The 14,836-nt window shown below is 38.9% G+C and overlaps 1 long non-coding RNA gene across 1 annotated transcript; it reads left to right on the forward strand.

Annotated features, from left to right (window-relative positions):
- The first annotated feature begins 367 nt into the window (after positions 1 to 367).
- On the forward strand, positions 368 to 14,021 carry LOC120862087. The gene is made up of 3 exons (XR_005720695.1): positions 368 to 378; positions 3,818 to 3,825; positions 13,935 to 14,021. It is a non-coding gene; the product is annotated as an uncharacterized LOC120862087 (long non-coding RNA).
- The last annotated feature ends 815 nt before the right edge of the window (positions 14,022 to 14,836 follow it).

Consider the following 14,836-nt stretch of genomic DNA (forward strand, 5'->3'; position numbering starts at 1 on the left):
TGAAAAAGTGTATTTCTCCCCATGGAAATTGTTGTGAACCAAAATAGCACATACTAATAGTTATCATTTACAGAGGACCCACTATGTAATGATACTTTTTATTTCTAATCCCTATGGCAACCTTGCAAAGCAGATTTCATTATCCCTATGTTCCTGATGAGGAAATTGAGCTTGGGAAGGGTCATATAATTGTCTGAGGAAAATTTTACAAAGCTACTAGGAAACCAGTTATGTTTGGAATGCCTCAGATGTCACTCTTACTAGATCCTTTGTCATTCTATCCATAATGACATAGTAATATATCCTCTTATTAACCAAGTAATGCAGATGATATTCGGGTACTTAAGTATTTATCTTTCAAGAACCAGAAAAGAATGAGTATGGATTCTTATATGTGGTGTTATGGATTAGGATGTGTGGTTCTTGGTGTTGGTGCTGGGCACTGTGGCAGGCATTGAAATGAAAGAAAAAATAAAACACATTTCATTACCTTCCAGGATTCACAGTCTAGGGCAAAGATGACAGACAGCTGGTCCAAAGACAGTTCTTCTCCCTTCTGGTTCCAATAGTAGACAGAGCATGAATGCAGGTCAAGTAAGCTTCGCAACAATTCTCTCTCAATATTGACTCTAGGCAATCTCTAACCATTGATTAAAATTAGCATACAACAGAAACAAAATGTGTTTGTCACTCTTCTCTTAGAGAATACATATAATCAGTCATTTGCAACATACTGTGACAGGCTTAGTGAAGAGTTGTAAACAGTTGTGTCTCTAGAACTAAGGATCACTATGGATCCCTAAAGGACAGGATGATCACTTCTCACTGTAGACATTGGGAGAGAGCGAACAGAGAAAGCTTCACACAGATTATCTTCAGGGATAGGTAGAGTTATGACAAGGAGTGATTTAGGCAGTGGTCAAAGAATGGAGGAATTTACAGATTACTCTAAAGAGTTTTGATTCTATCTTAAAGTTAAAGGGTTTTCTAGAAGATTTTATAAAAGGAGTAAACCAATCAGGAAAACCTTATAAAAAAGGGCAAGACTTCACAGGAATATGACTGAGTGATGACCCTTGAAATACTGCAATCCATCTTGGAAAAAGTAGGTGGACACCTAGATTAGAGCAATAAAGTCAGTAATAGAGACTGGAGGCGTGACTGGAAAGCAGTCTACAGAGTTTATATATGTATAGATCTGATAAACATTAGTGATTTAGATATAGTGAAGGATGACATGATTGAGAAAGTAATACCTACGATAACTTTTGATTTCTGATTTGGGTTAATGAGTTGACAGGAAGAACAGTGAGTTTTAGGAGAGAGTCAGTGATTTCAATGGGAAAAACTACAAAAGCATTACTTTCTATTATACAGAAATTTTTTTTGGGGGGGTGGGGAGAGGTTAAAGGACAGGTGATTGTAAGGCAAACTTTAGAATATTCTCATTGATATATTCGAAATTTAATTTTGATGGCAAACATAAGTACAATTTGCATGCTACTCATCTTTATTTTTATATCCTTTATTTATTGGTAAAAGTTAAAATCAGTAGAAACTTGAAGTTTATTGATTCAAGACTGAGTATGGAGCCCCTTAGAGGCAATGATTATTACAGAATCAAGTGTGTTTTTCTTCATGAATACTGGTGATCATTGTGTTGTTCCATCTAGATATCCATGTCCACTCTGGTTTAGATCGCCTTTAGCTTTCTGGGTGATCATGACTCCTACTAGACAACTCAATAAGTTTCTCTTCCTGGGGCATTCAGTCATGCCAAATTAGAGTAGAGTTTACAGAAATCTTTTATTCTTTGCTTTTATTTGAAAAACACTGAACACTCAAATAGAAATCCACAAACTCTAATCAAAAGTGGAAATATTATGAAATTGGTGATCCTCATTTATTACCGTCTGACCACAGTGGATGTTCCAGGGAGCTCCTAGAAAAATCCATTCTAGGGAATATCTTGTGTGTAGTGAGGGCTGTTGGCTAGAACAGTCTGTATTTGAGCCGTATGATAGCTCTTGATTGTATCTGAATCTTTTTACCTCTTATGATGGTAAAACCGTGTGTTTGTGTGTATACCCATGAGCACGTGCACAGTGGAACTTTATCTTTTTTCAGAGAACTTCATCTATGTGTTTATGGAGAGGAAGGACCACTGAAAATTCCTGCTATTTAGAAACCATTTCCACTGTTTTCCTGACTTGAAGATAAAGATGACATTGAGTAGTTTTACTAATCCTTTTCTTTTGTGAAGACTCATATTAGAATTCCTTGATTTATTTATGTATATTACCTTTGTTTCTTTAGAATGTATTACACAACACAGAGACAGTGTTATGCCCAGAGTCCGAGTCCCCAAAACTGAGAGAATAAGACGTCCACAGCAATGCAAAAGCATAAAGGGGTTTATTACAAGCTCGAGCCCGGGCCTAGGTTTCATCCAGCACAGTGGAATCTGACAAAGGCCCTGAGCTCTGAATCACATATACTTTTATATAGACGGTTCTTTGTTTCTGTAACAGCATAGCTGATTGGTTAAACCATATGCGTGTGTGGGACTTTTAAACCTTGCATCCCTATCTGGATTGGCTCGGGTCTGGCGCAGGCGGGGGCTATGGGGATTTTTTCTGATTGGTCGAGCTATACTGCCTGCGGGAGTTCCCAGAGCCTCAGCTTTTCTCCAGCCTAGCCTCCCCCTGAGTCTGTCCCGTTTGGTCTTAACATTCCCCCCTGTCTTTTTATCCTTGAGAGGAATCTTCCTCTCTATTCTGAGACACTGCCTGATATTGTTGCCTCAGTGCCATTACCTGAACGGTATTGACATGGTCTTTTACAAAGGCAACAAGCTTAGTTATTATGCATGGACCAAAAGTAAGTATTAATAGTAGCACTATTAGAGGGCCCATCAGGGTGGAAATTAGCGTTGTTAACCACAGGGACTATTGGAACCAGGACTCAAATTAATCATGAGACAATTTTTTTTTTTTTTAAACACAGCACATAGGCTCCCTGAGAGACTTCATACTCAAGATATTTTTTGGGAATTGGGGCGGAGGTCTCTTTCTTCTGTAATTACTTCTTGCTGTGCATGGGCGTAGGCCTGCCTAGCAGAGCAGAAGTCTCTCTACCTGATCTAAGTTGGGGGTTTTTACATCTGAAACCAGCTTTTACCCTTATAGTTGCAGCAATTTAGTTGGCCCCTCTCAGAGATGAAATAGGCCAAACATGAAACCTAACAGGATGGTCATCTCTGGTCCCCGGAAACAGAAGGCAACATTTGGGGTGAGGGTTACAGGGTTTGTGACCCCTTCTGATGGGTTGGTGGTGAGGCAACAGAGCAGTGCTCCAAGAATCTTGTGTTTCGTCTGAAGTTACCATCTTTTACCTGGGTGGGGGCTCAAAGACATGGTTATGCATATTTTTTTTTTGAGTAGGAACCAGGACTCTGTCTGGAGGCTGTATCAACCTTTGATAGTTTCTGTTTTTGTATCCCCTTCCTTCCCTGATTAGCAATTGTTTGAATCTATGCTGTGGAATTCAGGGAAGGCCAAGGAGGCTGAACAAAGTCTATATCCTACAGATAAGAAATGGAGAACACAGAGCAGATCTGTACTCTAGAACCCCACAGAGTCCCGCTCAGTTTTAATTTTAGGGAACTAGGCAACAATGACTATGATAACTTTCTGTCAAAATGGGGCATAGGACTGCCCCAGCTTGGAGTATAGGCACTGAATCGGAAGTATTTCTGAGTTTCAAGTTTTAGATCTGAGTCTTGTATGATTAAAATTCTAATCTCATTTTTTTTTAGAAGAATAAGTCTGAAACCCAGTCTGGACCTGGCACTTCAGGGAGGCTTGTAGCCATGTAGCCAGTTGCCTAGTTTTATAAAAAGTAAGGTTAGTAGCTTCCAGCAGACATTGTTTTGAAAATGGTGGCATCTAAGCCTGATACGACTCAGAAAACTCAAGTGTTTAGCAATACAAGGTCTAATCTGAAAGTATACCCATAACATCACCTAGTTATTTTCCAGGATATCTGAACCATAGCTACTTTATTTTGACTTTTAATTGTAAACTATTTTTTTTTAATAGCCAAAGCAGATTTTACCATTAATGACGTCTGTGTTTTTCTAGATATGAAAAGATGCAAGAATTGGGACTCATAAAATCTTTTCCTGAAAAAAATCTAACTATCTGATGGCCTGTTTTGCCAGTTTTTCACAGAGCACAGAGTGCCTCATTTCTGATTTTTACCCTGAACTCCTTTCAGGGGCGTTGAAAGTCAGCAGTTGCAGCGGCCATGATTTAATCTTTGTAGATGCAGATGGCGAGTGTCAGTCTTCAGTTGGCAGAGCCCTTTTTGCTCATAAACTTGACCACGATTATGAGGGGGGCACTTCACTTATACCACGGTGCTGAGAGTGTCCATTTTCAGGTAAACAGGCCACTCAATGTGCTGTTACTGGACTAGGCCATGAAATAGTATCTAAAATTTTCTGGACCACCTGTCTTACTAGCTTTTTGGTCCAGGAAAATATTCCTTTTTGTTGCTTCTTGCCATATCTAGAGTTACACTGTTACCATCATCGATCTCATATGGGACTATATATTATTATTAGAGGCCTCACACACACATTTGACAGTGTAAGAAACAGCAATTTTGTAAAACAGGGGAAATACAAATAACATAGCCAGCAGTATTAGTAAAGTCACAAGTAAGACTTATGTTAAGAACTTCTATTAGATGTAGCCCAGTATATCTTTAGGTCATCTGACTTAGTCTGCCCTGTAGAATCTTTATCTTCCAGGGAAATTACATGTTGGCACCATCTATAAGGCACATAGCCCAGTTTTTTAAGTGTTATTAGACTGATTATCTTTAGTATGATTTAATTTTTTTTTTTAAGTAAATTTTCTCAGGGCCAACCAGTTAAAGTCTGGTAATAGAGAAATTTACCAAGGTAACCCAGAACTAGACATGGGTAATTGGCCACAAACCCAACAATTGGATTGATTTTTAAAACTAGCATAGGATCAGGCCTATGATAGAAAAGCATTTGACTTATATGCAAAGGTCTAAGAAGTCAAGAAAACATAAATAATCATACGAATCAGGTCCAGCATCTTGGGGAAGCTGTCTACCTCTGATGTTGTCGTCTTCTCATCCTGGTGTAGTGTAGTTTTTCCTGATAAAAAGTCCTTCCATCCATGTTAGAGACAGTCCCTTAAATTATGTCTTTTTCCAGTCTTGGTTGCAGGTCATGAGGCATCTGATCTTCATCCAAAGATAGATTATTGAGATAAGCTTCAGAAACAAACTTAGGGTGTTTTTCAAGAATTTAATTAAATTTTACATTAACATCACATAACAGCAAAGAACTATCTAAGAGATGAGTGTTACTAGATGCAGACCTCCATTAACAAACTGGTATTTAACATTTTGAAATATCTTTTTTTCCTTAAAGTTACCCTTATTTTTATTAAATATAACCAAATTAAGGCTAGTTTGTTAGCGAAATAAGTCTGTTCTCCCTGATTTTGGTCTGATGATTTTTATAACCATAATTGATTATAGGCTTTTATTTTGCTGAAACATTTATAGAGTCTCAGACTGAACTTTCAAAATAAAACAGGGCTGGGAAACTCACACCAAAGGCTTATCACAGATTTTGCCTAACAAATCTAGGTGAATTTTTCTCTTTTTAAGGTCTCAAAAATTTCTTGAGACTTTTGTATCTGTGAGATAACCTTCCTAACTCATTTGATAAACTTACTTGAAACTTAAGAACTTCAATTTCTAGAGAAGTCAGAAAATATAATTGTTTTGTTTATAACATTTAATTTTACCAAAGTATTGTCATAATTAGTTTGAGAGGAAGATTTTCTCTACTTTCTAAAAACATACGATTTAAACCCATGATTTTCTAGATAGAAACCATAAAAATTATAAGCATATTTACTGGTTCATTTAGTCTCTTTGCTAATTTTTGTGAAGTCATCAGGTTTTCTATTAAAATACCAGGACATATCAGAATGTTAAAAACTCCATATAATTTTTAGGATAACTGTATTAGTAACTTTATCCTACATTATAATATGAGCAGATTTATTACTCATTTGATAATCTTTTTATGTAATTTAACCAACCAAATAAACACAGTTTAATATCTCTCTTTGGGATGCTTCAGGGGCCCTCTGAAGCAGCCCAAAGTTAGCTAGAAGCCAAAAGGGCTTTATAGAATGATTTAGGAAGTTTTGTCAACAAATATCAGAAAGCTTTTGAGCACTCAGTCAGATGGGACTATAGGTCACTGTGAAACAATAGCTATTCACTCAGCCAAAGTAACAATATGGGATTTCAGAGGCAAATACAGAACAGACCATTTAAGAGGCAAATGAACTTAGATCTATTGTCAAATGCAGTTTAACATCTGAAGAAAGTGTGTCTTTTTAACAAAGAGAAAAGCCAAATTCAAGTTTTTGCGCCAGCTTATTTTTAGTCATTAACAGTCCCAAATTTCTTTAGCTTTTTTTTGTAAGAGGAAACTAATGTTTAGTAATAAATGTTTTAAAATTTTATTTTATTTGGAAGTGAGCTAGCTAGTCAGTGAACTTCTATCACTTAGTTTAGCACAACCCAATTTAAGTTACCCCAATTTGGACAGACTATTTTAGACAGACATTTTTAAAGCATAATTATTTTTAATAGAGTTTATCTAAAAGCTCATCTCATTTATATATATATATATATTTTTTTAGTGTCAGGAGTTAGAGATGGTCTAGATAAGTGTTTTTAAGAGCCCTGGTCTCAAGGCACAGGGAAAGAAAATAAAGTTCTAACAAATGGCGGCAGGTCTAAACCACATGGTGGCCAGACAAAGCAAAATGGCCATCAAAAATCACTACACAGATCACAGAGTTAAAACACATATATATAAACCCGGCAGTCCTCATCAAAGTGAAAGTGAAGTCGCTCAGTCGTATCATACTGTTTGCGACCTGCGGACTGTAGCCCACCAAGCCTTTCCATAACATCAAAGATTTTAAGAGAGGAAAGGAAGCCAGGTTGAAAGAAGAAGGGGGAGGAGGCGGGAGAGGGGGCAAAAGGGGTGGCCTTACAGACGTCTCCTGCCATCTACAGATACCCAGGCCTTACGGGACTTTTCCCTGGGCTTTCAGAGAAGGGAGGACTGGAACTCGGCCCTACCAGAAATCAGAACCAGAATTTGAGTTTTCTGCCAAGAGGAAGTGATCAGTCTCTAATCCTCAACTCAGGCTGAGGGCCCTTGGACCGGATTTTTTGCGTCTAGGACCAGGGGACTAGAAAAAAAGAGAAGGATAGGAAGGGTTAAGGAGAGGAGAGAGAGGGAAGGGGAGGGAGATCAATAAAGTCTCTTGTTTCTTACCGGTCGGGGCACTCTGGCCAGTTGTCCGTGTCAGGAAGAGACCAGGGACAAAAGGGTCCCAGTTGCGGCCGCTGGGTCTGGTCCATTGGCAGGCAAGCTGGCCCCTGAGTACCCCGAGTGGTCAGGATGTCAGTCTCGGTGAAGAAGAATCCCACCAGAGTCACCATTTGTTGCAGGAAGAGGGACCCCTTCCAGGGCCCGAAACTGGGCTCTTGCCTAACACTCGGAAATGAATTGTCCGAGGAGACATATGTGCTGACAAAGCAAGAGATTTTATTGGGAAAGGGCACCCGGGTGGAGAGCAGCAGGGTAAGGAAACCCAGGAGAACTGCTCTGCCGCGTGGCTCGCAATGTACAGGCGGTGTCTCCTTTAAACCTTTCCCGAACTCTTCCGGTTGGTGGAGGCTTAAAACAACTCATGCAAATAGTTACTATGGTGCCTGGCCAGGGTGGGGTGGCTTTAATCAGTGTGCTTCTCCTAACAATTTCCCTTGTAAGATGGGGTATATAGCGGCGCCGTTGGTTCAGGCTCCTTGAGATTCTTTGGGTTTTTTTTCTTACATGTGTCGCCAACACCTGAGGGGTAGAAAATCCCTGTTGAGGCAAAAAAGGTTTTACCCAAGGAGGGGGGGCTTGGTCAGGGTGTCCGATCCGCAGTCGGAAGATGATATCTCGGACTTGGTGTATAGTTTCCAAGTCAAAGGTGCCTTCTGAGGGCCAGCCTACATGGAAGGTCGGCCATTCTGTGCTGCAAAAAAGTTATTAATTTGTTCTTCTTTACCAGCACCGATAGATCCTGTGCTCTAGACTTAAAATCAGAAAAATGGTCAGTCATAAGGGACAACGGAGTGGAAGTCTCTTGCCCCATGATTACAGGATAGAACACAGGAGACAACACGAACACACAGAGAGCAGTGACAACGCCGGCACACACAAAGATGTGACAAACAGAGGAGAGACAAACCTCGGCTGAGAACAGTACTAGGTCTTCCTGGGCCCCCTGAACCCTCCTATCCCTCTAGGTTATCTTACCAACAAGGCGTTCACAGAGCCAGCCGCCTTCCCAGCACGATGCCGGGCCTCGGCCTTACGCTGGCTAAGACGACTAATTCGCCCCTGATTAAGCCTGACAAGAGCTCTCTTCTCACCAGAGCCAGCTGCCTTCCAGCGCGTAAGCTGGGCCTCGGTCTTACACTAGCTAACCAGACTTAACACCGGTGTTCAGATAGCTTTCCTCCAAGTGAGGAAACCCCTTCTACCGGGAGAGTGTTATTCTTCCCAGTTAAAGGGATCCCGGATGAGCCTCCAAATGTTATGCCCAGAGTCCGAGTCCCCAAAACTGAGAGAATAAGACGTCCACAGCAATGCAAAAGCATAAAGGGGTTTATTACAAGCTCGAGCCCGGGCCTAGGTTTCATCCAGCACAGTGGAATCTGACAAAGGCCCTGAGCTCTGAATCACATATACTTTTATATAGACGGTTCTTTGTTTCTGTAACAGCATAGCTGATTGGTTAAACCATACGCGCGCGTGGGACTTTTAAACCTCGCATCCCTATCTGGATTGGCTCGGGTCTGGCGCAGGCGGGGGCTATGGGGATTTTTTTCTGATTGGTCGAGCTATACTGCCTGCGGGAGTTCCCAGAGCCTCAGCTTTTCTCCAGCCTAGCCTCCCCCTGAGTCTGTCCCGTTTGGTCTTAACAACAGTTTACCTCTTGGAGAGAGTCACTAGTTCTGCTCAGCCTATACGAGAATTACTGACTGTCTGCTTTTCAAATAAGATTCTTTCCCTTGCCTGGTGGTCCGAATAAGCCTTTTTTTAAAAAAAAAAAAACAGCCTAAGCTCAGAGAACTTTGGATCCAATTGTTGAGACAAGAGACATAGTGTTAATGCTATAAGAAATCTTATATGTGATCTTCAACTTACTGTAGATGTAGATAAGGTTTGTTGTTGTTGTTTTTTTCCTTAATCATCTAAGTTAAAGGCTATGGTTTTTCCAGTGGTCATGTATGGATGTGAGTGTTGGACTGTGAGTGTTGGATGTGAGCACTGAAGATTTGATGCTTTTGAACTGTGGTGTTGGAGAAGACTCTTGAGAGTCCCTTGGACTTCAAGGAGATCCAACCAGTCCATTCTAAAGGAGATCAACCCTGGGTGTTCTTTGGAAGGAATGATGCTAAAGTTGAAACTCCAATACTTTGGCCACCTCATGGGAAGAGTTGACTCATTGGAAAAGACTCTGATGCTGGGAGGGATTGGGGGCAGGAGGAGAAGGGGACGACAGAGGATGAGATGGCTGGATGGCATCACTGACTTGATGGACGTGAGTCTGAGTGAACTCCAGGTGTTGGTGATGGACAGGGAGGCCTGGCGTGCTGCAATTCATGGGGTCACAGAGAGTTGGACACCACTGAGCGACTGAACTCAACTGAAGTTTTATCATCTTCAAAATGAGAGAGTTAGGCGAAGTAATTTTGAACCAAGTGTTCTGAAATGTTTTCCTAATTATAATAATCACAATTTTCAACCTTATTGATTGTGAAGTGAATAAAAGAGTAAAATGCAGTTTTAGAAATTGAAGAGAACACTGGTTGGACTTGCAAAATAATTCATCAGATTTGGTTGCTTTTAATAAAGGAAGAAACCATATGGGTTGATAGAATTCTGTACCAGAGGATAGCTTCTGAGTTTAGGGCTTTGATTTCCTTCCCTCCACTTCTACTGTCACATGGAACTCGTGAGTACAATATCAGTTTGATGTAGTGATCTTCCAGACTGAGTGAGCTTCAGGATAATCTCAGCTCTAATGGACCCTTACCCAACTAACTTTGTCATGGTAGGGGAGGAGGGAAGAGTATGGGTCATGTTGTAAGAAGTTGTAGAAGTTTTGGAAGGGAGAGGGGATAGAATTTTTCTCTTTATTTAGAGGACAGAACTAGAATTTCGTGCAATTTCTGTTCTATCATCAACTATTAGTAAACACAATGAAAAGAGATTAAAGATGAGGGAAAATGATAGTGAGAATGAATAAATGAATGAATATGAATTTATCAGTTATTTTTTTGCAGCTTGTGGCATTATGTTTACCAGCTGGGTTTGGTTTTCTTTTATTATTATTCTTTTCTCAATACTTAAATGGTTCCCTGGAAGGATTGTATGATAAATAGCAACAGATACATGGTCTAGAATTTGGATCTGTTGTAAAAGCATCTCCCAAATTAGTTGAGTTACTTACTTACTTACCTATGACCCATTTCTGTTGAGTATCCTTTTGGTTATTGTTTTCTTTTCTGCCTTATTATGACCTTGGGTGAGAGTGAATTTAGACTTGTAATGTATGGTTGTTTACACCAGAAGATTATTGGGACCTGTTCTGAATAGAACATGTTTTATTTCCATTAAGTGCATATTCTTTTTGTTTGCTGAGTTTTGTATTTGTGTTTAAACTGTCCTTACAAATCTGCTGTGCATTTCCAGGGGTGAAAAACACACTTTTATATGTAGTAAATCTGATTAAGGTTTAGGGATGAGTTTTGTTCATTTTTCACTCTCTGTCTCAGAAATAACAAACCCTAACTGTTATTCTCCCCAGTTCTATCATATTGTTGCACTTAGTAGACAAGAAGGTGTTCCTATGTTTTAAATAGAATTGAAATCTACATGGCTATGTAATTTTACACAGCCAATCCACTTCATAATGTCAAAACACTTTCATTTCTGCATGGAAGATTTTTCTACCTTGGTCTTATTAATGTTGCACCTGTTTCTTTAACTGTGGAGTCACTGATGGAGTGCTAAATAGAATCCAGAGAGAGTCTTTATAAGTATACTGAATTTGGTTTAAACTAATTGAGAAATTATGAATTATTTTTAAGATTTGACCTAGAATTAAGGTAACTTTTGCACTATTGACACTAAAAAGCTCTGTGAAATAATTTAAAACAAGTCAAAAGATTGCAGACAAACAAATACTTTCTTTTGATTTCTTCATTTATAACTTTAAAGTTTTCTGGGTATATAAGTAAATCATATTACTTATAAATTCTTATATATAAAGCAAGAATAAATAATTGTGTATAATCCTACCAAAGAGGAAAAGCCACTCTTAAATGTTTAAACTCAAGTCCTTTTATTTAAAAATAATATACTTCATACTTCATATTATTTTTAAGTGCTATGTTGTTACATAAAATATTCCATACAACACTTTAAATGTCTACATAATTATATAAAGTTTGTTAGATCAGCTTATTATAAGATCTTTAAGCTGATATTTAATTGTTTATAGTTATTAATTTTAGATGAATGATTATATGTAAGAAAAGTAATGCTGAGCACTTATTAAAGTCCACGCTCTATTCTTTATTCCAGTAATTTTAGCCTCTTAATAATCCCCATGAAGGAGGTGATATAATTGTCCCCCTTTTAAAAAGAAAATGAGTTAGGCTTAGAGATTTTCTGTAACTTGATAAAAGTAGCTCAGCTGCTGCTGCTAAGTCGCTTCAGTCGTGACCAACTCTGCGACCCCATAGACAGCAGCCCACCAGGCTCCCCCGTCCCTGGGATTCTCCAGGCAAGAACACTGGAGTGGGTTGCCATTTCCTTCTCCAATGCATGAAAGTGAAAAGTGAAAGTGAAAAGTAAAATTGAAGTTGCTCAGTCGTGTCCGACCCTTAGCGACCCCATGGACTGCCGCCTACCAGGCTCCTCCATCCGTGGGATTTTCCAGGCAAGAGTACTGGAGTGCGTCGCCAGTGAGCACTTATTAAAGTCCATGCTCTATTCTTTATTCCAGTAATTTTAGCCTCCTAATAATCCCATGAAGGCAGTGATATAATTGTCCCCCTTTTAAAAAGGAAATGACTTAGGCTTAGAGATTTTCTGTAACTTGATAAAAGTAGCTCAGCTAGTAAGTGTGAATTTAACCCTTGTGCTGCCAGACTCCAAAGTCCATGTATCCAATTACTGCACCCTGTGCCTGCCAATGCAGGAGACATAAGAGATTCAGGTTCAATCTCTGGGTTGGGAAGATCCTCTGAAGAAGGATATGGCAACCTCTCCAGTATTCTTGCCTGGAGAATCCCATGGACAGAGGAGCCTGGTGGTCTGCAGCCATGGGGTCACAAAGAGTCAGACACGAGTGGTCATCTGAGCATGTAACACATCTGACTTCAGAATCTGTAGTCTTAGCCCATAGGGAAAATTGGGAAGGCAACTGTTCCTGTATATTTCAGTACAACTTATCTGGACAAATGTTACATAAAGGAAAAGAAACCTCAGAGTTAGAGGTCTGTTTTTTTTCATTACTGTGTGACTGTGGGCAGTTTAAAATTAATTATTTTTGCAGTATAGTTGCTTTATAATGTAGTTTGTTTCTACTGTACAGCAAAGTGAATCAGCCATGCATATACATATGACCCCTCCCTTTTGGGCTTCCTTCCTGTACAGGTCACCAATTGTGGACATTTTTTAATCTCTGAAATCCAATGTCGATGCTTATCACATTGAACTCATAATTCCTGCTTCCTGGTCATTTTGTGAGAATGCCTCTTGTTCACTACTTCAGCCCTCAGAGGCTGGGAACAGAGTTCAATGTTCATGAAGCAATAATGAATACAGATGTACTTGATGCTTGGATCTACACAGGTTAGTTATTAGTTTTGTATCAGCCCACTTCATATTTGTGCTCTAAAATTCTGAAATCTTTACATGTCTTTTACCCCTATTTCAAGAAAATCTTTTTGTTCCTTTGGTGTCAGAATCTAGCAATCTTTCCTGTAATGAAAATAGTTTTGATTGCCCAGGGTCTGGTCCCTTGTCAATATTAGTTAATGACTTTTGAATTATTTTCTCTTTAGTTCAACAAACTCATTGGGCTCAGTTTTCTACTTAAAAGATTTGAAAAAATGCCTACCATTGAGTCAGTGTGATCTCACCTATTAATCTTATCATTTCTAAGTTAGAAATGTTGAATCAAGTCTAATCTTCTTCATAATTCATAGTCTTAAAATTTCCCATCCTTTGGGGACATCTGCTTATGTTCTTTGGCAGCTTTAACAATATCCTTCCCATTTGTATAGTGAGGCTTAGCATGAAGTGATCAGGTCTTAGAGGGTGTTAGCCATAGGTGTGCTTTTTTGAACGTTTATCTTGAATGTGAAATCTAGAAAAAATGGAATGTGAATTCTAAAGATTCAGTGGAGCTTTTTAACAGACATGTATCTAGGCTTGATACAGCATCAAGCAGACTGGAGAAAGATGAATTTGCATTAAGAGAAAATAGCTTTATTATTGGGCTTACCAGGTGGCACTAGTGGTGAAGAACCTGCCTGCCAGTGCAGGAGATGCAAGCATGGGTTTGATCCCTGGGTTGGGAAGCTCCCCTGGAGAAGATAAGTTACAAGATTTACTTGTATTGAAAGTAAATAAGATTGCAAAATTACAAAGCAAGAACAATGTAAGAAAGTGTGTATGTGCCTATGCAGTAATTCCAAAATTTGATTTCATTCAAAAAAGATAGGTATGCAAAGTTAAATTAAGGTGGATGAAGAAGATTTATATACATTAAAGATTAACTGCAAGGGGAAAAGATCAGTAGGAAAAGCAAGCAAAGAAATAAATGTAGAAAAAATATAATAGGTTTTTAAAAGTTAAAAATTAAAATTATAAAAAAGAGAAAAAAAAGGGAAGAAGAAAGAAAAAAGGGGAAAAAAAAAAAGGAAAACTCCACAGAACTGCAAAAGCCCAATGCAGAGGCAGGGGTTTATAACAACAATAGAAAATGTGACTGAATATACACATATACATATACACCCATGAGCATACTGAAGAAATTATTTACAGGGTAACAGTGGAGAAACAGACATAGAGAACAGACTTATGGATATGGGGAGAGGGCAGGAGAGGGTGAGATGTATGGAAAGAGTAACAAGGAAACTTACACTGCCATATGTAAAATAGATAGGCAATGGGAATTTGCTGTATGGCTCAGGAAACTCAAACAGGGACTCTGTGTCAACCTAGAGGGGTGAGATGGGAGGGAGGTTCAAAAGGGAGGGGATATATGTATACCTATGACTGATTCATGTTGAGGTTTGACAGAAAACAGCAAAATTCTGTAAAGCAATTAGCCTTCAATAAAGAATAAATTAAAAAAGGAGAGGTAACTATTAAACATTTTCTTGATGATACTCAAAAATAGGCCCAGAAAAGAACGGAAGAATAGGTCATGCAAATCAAACAGCATCCTATAGTTTCTTTATAAATCATTGCTGAGGTCACAGTTGATCCGAATGTTAAAAGGTTCTTTTCACAGTTCAGAAGCTGATAAACTGAATAGATTCTTAACAGTTAACCTAGGAATCCAACTTCCCCTTTATAAAATTAACCTGAGGGTTCATCTTTTTAACCAAAAAGAACACA

The sequence above is a fragment of the Oryx dammah genome, unplaced genomic scaffold (assembly GCF_014754425.2).
Source record: "Oryx dammah isolate SB20612 unplaced genomic scaffold, SCBI_Odam_1.1 HiC_scaffold_1, whole genome shotgun sequence".
NCBI lineage: Eukaryota > Metazoa > Chordata > Mammalia > Artiodactyla > Bovidae > Oryx > Oryx dammah.